The sequence below is a fragment of the Glycine soja genome, chromosome 13 (genome assembly GCF_004193775.1).
Source record: "Glycine soja cultivar W05 chromosome 13, ASM419377v2, whole genome shotgun sequence".
Lineage (NCBI taxonomy): Eukaryota > Viridiplantae > Streptophyta > Magnoliopsida > Fabales > Fabaceae > Glycine > Glycine soja.
The window spans coordinates 16,291,575-16,298,158 of NC_041014.1; the positions used below are offsets into that span (position 1 = coordinate 16,291,575).

General features: G+C 33.1%; 1 long non-coding RNA gene across 1 annotated transcript; it reads left to right on the top strand.

Moving 5' to 3' along the window:
• The first annotated feature begins 1,501 nt into the window (after positions 1 to 1,501).
• LOC114380930 lies at positions 1,502 to 5,722 on the top strand. Its single transcript, XR_003659901.1, has 3 exons — positions 1,502 to 2,158; positions 2,439 to 5,368; positions 5,528 to 5,722. It is a non-coding gene; the product is annotated as an uncharacterized LOC114380930 (long non-coding RNA).
• The last annotated feature ends 862 nt before the right edge of the window (positions 5,723 to 6,584 follow it).

Genomic DNA, 6,584 nt, shown 5'->3' on the forward strand with positions numbered 1-6,584 from the left:
AATTCAAAAACCCAACTTAGGTGTGTGTAAGTTCCCGGCACAACTCATTCTGTCACGTCACCGAGCTATTCTCACACCAGGCTATACCAAATTGTGCAATAGCTTTCGATTTCACACAAATGTGAGTAGCTTTCGATTGATTTTCATTTGTTGTGTTTCTAGAAAAAATCCACCCAGCCTAGCTTCCAATTGCTTTTCTTCCAACCTCATTTTTGCATTCCAGTTTTGCAATCTAACCACGATCCTGCATTTTCATTCTTTGGTGTACAGAGGTTGTCACCTTTGTCACTTGTGTTAGTTGAAGAAGCTCACTTCACTTGGTAAGATTCTTTGTATATTCTCCTCCCTCTAAGCGCCAAAAGTTTTTTTCTTTTTCCTTTTTCATTTCTTTGCAGAAACCCGATTTCTCGCTCGATTCATGTCGCTGATTCACTCTGATTTTTTTTTTCTTCATGTCGGCAATGGTGCCACCATGTCAGAGAAACCAATGTCGGCAGCGAAAAATTCCAAGGATTTGGGCACGTTGGAGCCTCCTGCTGATCTCGTAGAATGCGCCATTCAATACTCTTCTTTGCCTCTCATCTCTCTTCCTTTTTGTGGTTTTCATCTTGTTCTTTCACAACTCACAAAAAGAAGCATTTTTATGTTTTGGATTTTAGGATTCAGATTCAAATCAATTGTTATGGCTTGTGGGTATGTGTCCATCACTGCAAGGTTTTCACATTTGGGTTTCTCTCCTATTGAAAAAAATAGGTCGCTTTACACTAAATTTGTTTAATTTTGCTTTCACCAATCTGATGCATTCTTGGATTTTTGTGTGTGTAGCAAATATAACTTTTAATTGGAATTAAAATTAATACTCTGTTATTAACTGAGTTGCAAAGATATCAAGAGATTTGCAAATTTTTCTTCTTTTTTTAGGCTAGAAAAGCATTTAACAATTTACTAATATTGTAATAATTCTACTGTCGGAATGCAGGACGCTTGTGCCTTGCTATGACCAGTAAAAAGATGCATAGGATACAAGTGTTGTAATTGAGGTATATTCTTTGACTATATGTAAGAAGTCATGTTTTTAATTTTATCTTTGTAGAAGAGGTTTTTGCCATAAAAGTGTGTAAAAAAAAAAGAATTGAAAATTTTATCTGATTCATATCTTTGATTTGGATGGTTAGGATAATATTATAAATATTCTTTTTATTTAAGTCTATAAATCTGCTTGGTTTACTTTTTTTATTTGTCATTAATATTTTAAATCATTGCATATGAATCTATTCATGTAAGTTGAGTTTGCCATGTATCAGCTTTTGAGCTAGGATTTGCAATTAATCCTGCTTATCTAACTTTTCAGATCAAACAAGGTAGGAAAGTTGCTTGCTAAAGCATTATTGGGAGGATTGCAGGAAAATAGGGTATTTTTCTTATTTTAAAGTTTCTTTATAAAATTTAGCAACTTTAAAATTGTGGAATATGAAATATTTTTAATCTGAATTTCAGGCTTGCTACACTTGTAGGTTACTCACTTGGGGCTAAAGTTATTTTCAAGTATCTGGAGTGCTGCTTCTGTTTATTGGCAGCTGAACTGGTAGAGAGAGTTGTCCTTCTTGGATCACCCATTGCAACCAAGGAAGGGAATTGGGAAGCTGCTAGAAAGGAGGAAAAGGATTTAATTTTCTCATGAATAGTATCTTCTGGTCTCACGTGTATGATGGAAATATAGTTTTATTGATTACTATGAGATACTGGTATTCTGTAGATGGTAGTAGAAAGATTTGTCAATGCTTATTCAAGAAATGACTGGATGCTTGGAGTTGCTTTCCGCGCTAGGTACACAAAAATACTATATTTCCAACATACATGTGAGACCAGAAGATACTATGTTTATGCTTTTTTTCCTACTTTCTACTTACATCTAATATTTCTACCATTGCTTTCAGCATAATTGGCTTTATTAATGTGCAGACCTGAGTTGTTGAAGGATGTGAGAAGGTATAATAGACAAGAGCTTGAGGTTTTCTTTGAATAATTCAGCAACATAAATCACCAAATAATGAGGTGTACAAGGGAACATTGAAGGGTGGGTCTGAGATTGATGTGATTTCCCTTTGCATGAAGGAGGAGCATTGGAGAGGATATCTTGAGCTCTATTTTTAGAGAGGTAAATGGAAATTTTCCTCTGCATACAACATTCTAGAATTTGCAGACAAATAGTTATCCAAATCTTTTAATAGTCAAACACCTCATCTTACTTCCATCTTTCCGTGTGTAATTAATATATCACACTTAAAAATCTTTTGTTTCAAATCTTATTAAGCAGACAATGACACTGCTTGCTGACACACAGAGCAATTATTCTTGTGTTGGCAGTTTATGCTAATTACCTACATGGTCAGATGAGTTCTTCCTCTAATTATGTTGGTTTATCTTTATTACTTCAGAGAATGAATCTACCGATGAAGATACTGATATAGAGATAAATGGCCCAGACAAGACAAACGAGATTGTAAAAGTGAGGGTTCTAACATTTTTAGAAAATGTAGCTCACCTAGAAGATGAGGAAGGATTATCCATTATTTAGCCAAACTAGTTGCTACGGTGAGCTTCCTTCTTTAGCTTTTGAGTCTCTACTTTACTTGTGCCTGTGATCTCTTTATTATGTTAAAATAAGAGTGCACGCTTGTTTTAATGTAATAATGAGATGTTCGGTTTAGGAAAATTTTGGAAGTTACATGGAAGTTACTAAAACTTCCATCAACGCTTGGAAGTTACATGGAAGTTCAAACCAATCTTTGGCTTTTTTTTTATGGGTAACATAGGAAAGGAGGAATTTTTAAATTTTTGATAACACTACTATTTTACAACTTGCCTATCTAATATCAATGCATGATTTTGAATGGAAAAAGCAAAAGGAAGAGAGATCGGAGAGTTAATTCAAAACATTGAAACTTATGAACAATGCAAGTATGAAATATGGCCGAAAAATATGTGTGTTCAAATATCTAAAAAAGTGACAAAACTATGTGTGTTCAAATATCTTCCTTGTGAGATATGACTTCTAGAAGAATGTGTCTTCAATCAGTCAAACTTGGACTTGGACATGCTTTGAAGAATGTTGCTCTTGGTATATGCATCTTTGTTGCATACTAAGATATATTATACATGGTGTTAGCAAGCTCATGTTTTTTTTAATAATTTATATCTTATCTTGGATGCCTTCATGAAAAAGAATTCACCAAGCTTGTGTTGCATGAGTGTAAAACTACTACAAATATGATTGAGCAGTTTGCTACTTTGGCTGCCATAGCCCAGAACCCTGGTAAAATCCGTGATGATGATGTTCTTGCTGACTTTTGTGGCAAGCTGCTGCATCATTTCTAGGTAAATTTTCATATCCGTGACTTTGTTTTTGGAATTATTCTTTTGATGTTAAACATGTCTCCATATTGATTCTTTGTCAATGTATCCTATGTTATAAACTTTACGTCATATGTTGATGGTGAGGCTGGATTTAATTAATGATGCCATTTGATAACAATTTCCAGCATGCTTCTTTCTAATACCTACTCTAGCTTTGCTTAATGTTTTTTGTTTTGGCATTCCTAATAATGTTGAGAATGTTCAAAAACACATAAGCAACCTAACATTTGATTTGTGCAATTTAGTGCTATGTTAAATTTGTTCAATTACTTAGTTGTAACTTAATTTCGATTGATTGAAATCAAAGCTGATGAAAAAGTATTTATGATGTGTTTGATTAAATTATTAGATTCCTCTTGAAAAATAAGTTGTGTTTCAATCACTCAAACTTGGACTTGGACATGCTCTGAAGAATGTTGCTCTTGGTATATACATCTTTGTTGCATACTGAGATATAGTATGCATGGTGGTAGCAAGCTCATGTTTTTTTTTTTAAATTTATATCTTATCTTGGATGCCTTCATGAACAAGAATTCACCAAGCTTGTGCTGCACGAGTATAAAACTACTACAAATATGAGTGAACAGTTTTCTCCTTTGGTTGCCATAGCCCAGAACCCTGGTAAAATCCGTGATGATGCTCTTGTTGACTTTTGTGGCAAGCTGTTGCATCATTTCTTGGTAAATTGCCATATCTTTGACTTTGTTTTTGGAATTATTCTTTTGATGTTAGGCATGTCTCCATATCATTTTGAAGTACAAGTGTGGCTGCTTCTTTAGGAAGAAGTCATGCAACGAGAAGTGATATTTTTGTTTCTATACTTTATTTTTGTTACCAATGTAGCTATTTCTTTTCATTTTTTGAATGATCGCTATATTAAAATTCTTTTCATGAGTGTTGTATTCAAAATTGTTGGGTGTTTATACACCGATTTACTTTTCTTGTCAGCAACACCTACCCAAATCTAATGGACCAATACAATAATGAGGAGTATTTACAATGTAGAGCTATTTTGGCTTCTACAATTGATACTGTTGATAAGATAAATGATTTTGTTCTATCATTAGTGCCAGGTACAAACTTATTTATTATAGTTTATGAATAATTCAATTAGAAATAAGTGATGCAAACATAAAACATTATGCATTAATCAGTCCATTTTTCTAATAAATATAGGAGGTGAAAAAGAATATTTAAGTTTAGATATGGTAGACAAATCAGATGCAGCAAACAACCAAGCATGAGAAACACTTACTCCTAAATTTCTAAACTCTCTTAGGACATCTGGACTTCCTAATCATAAAATTAAACTTTAAGTAGGAACTCTGATCATACTTTTAAGAAATATAGATCAATTTGAAGGTTTGTGTAATGGTCAAGACTAATTGTGACAAGATTAGCAAACCATATCATCCAAGCAAAAATCATTGATGGAAACAAAAATGGAAATATGATATATATTCCTAGAATGTGTATGTCTCCATCACAGTCACCATGGACTTTTAAACTGATTAGGAGACAATTTTCTATCATGCTATCATATGTCACGACAATAAACAAATCTCAGGGTCAATCACTAGAATGTGTTGGACTTTACTTGCCTAGACCAGTTTTTAGCCATGGTCAACTATATGTAGCAGCCCCGAGAGTTAAGAGTAAACAAGGATTAAAGATCTTGATACATGATAAAGAAGAAAGACCATTGAATACTACAACAAATATAGTCTTCAAAGAAGTGTTCCATAATCTTTAATTGGTAAAATTTTGATTATATCACACATGAAAAGCATTTATGTTATGACTTCCCACTTTTAGTAGTTCAAACTAATATTGAGGTGTACATACTTTGACTTAAGTATTATTTCAATTCTCAAGTTCTACTTTCAGGACTGTGATGGATGATTTTGGAGATGTTTTGTCCAATTCATCAGTTTCACACTTTTCTGGAAATGTAAGTTGTTCTAAACATCTACTGCAACTTTCAGTTCTATTTCATTTAATTAAATTTATTTTAGTTTTCATCTTGAACTATCACTAAAAGAATTACTCATAAGATTTTATGAATCTGATCAATTCAATGATTTACTCAATTAGGTAATTGAAATTGCAGGTTAGGAAATCAAAACATGAGTCTACCAATGATTAATTTTTTGGGTTACATTTTCATAATAGAACAACTGTTGATGTTCAATCCAAAACCAATTGTAACCCTCCACAAGAAAAACAAATTCTATCACAAAGGGCAACACTGTAGAAGCATATATGATATGAAATTTTGATGATGCCAAAGATAAGTGCTTTTCAAGTTTGATCCAAGAATAACAACTCTTCAGAAAATAACTCCCAAGAGTCACAACTCTTTAGAAAATAACTCCCAAGACTCATAACTCTTCATAAAATAATTCCCAAGAGTCACATTTGTTCAAGAGATTTTTGAATGGTTATCAAAGGCCTATAAATAAGTGACTTGGGTTACGAAATTCCTCAGAGAGTTTTTTTGAACTGAAATGTCTTATCCTCTCAAAAAGATTCATTGGTCAAACACTTGCATATTCAATAAGGAATCTTGGTTGATCTTCAATTGTAATATCCTTCTCTTAAAGAGAGAAACTTCTTCTTCTTATTCAAAGAAATTGATTAAGAGACCGAGGGTCTCTTAAGTTGTAAGGATTTCTGAACACAAGGGAAAGATTGTCCCTATGTGGTTTAGACTTTGTAAAAGGCATTTTACAAGATAGTGAAAATCTCAAGTGAGTTGCTTGAGGACTGGATGTAGGCACGGGAAGTGACCGAACTAGTATAAATCGAGTTTGTATTTCTCTCTTCCCTTATCTCATTTATGTTATTGCAATCAATTTTGTCTTGCATGTTTAAAGAACATTATTAAATTGATTGTTGCTTCTTCTTCTGCATTTTGAGCCTATCATTTAGAAGAAGGTTAAAAGTTTGTTAGTGAGACTTAATTCACTCTCCCCTCTTAAGTTTTTGAGGCCACTTGTCCAACAAGTGGTATCAAAGCGAGATTCTTGTCTAAAGTTTAAAAACTTCAAGAATAGATATAGCCTCATCCAACTTTTCATTTTCTGAGGAAAATTCTATTAATAGGTCTCTTGTTTTCAATGGCGAGGGTTATCATTATTGAAAAACCCAAATGCAGATCTTTATTG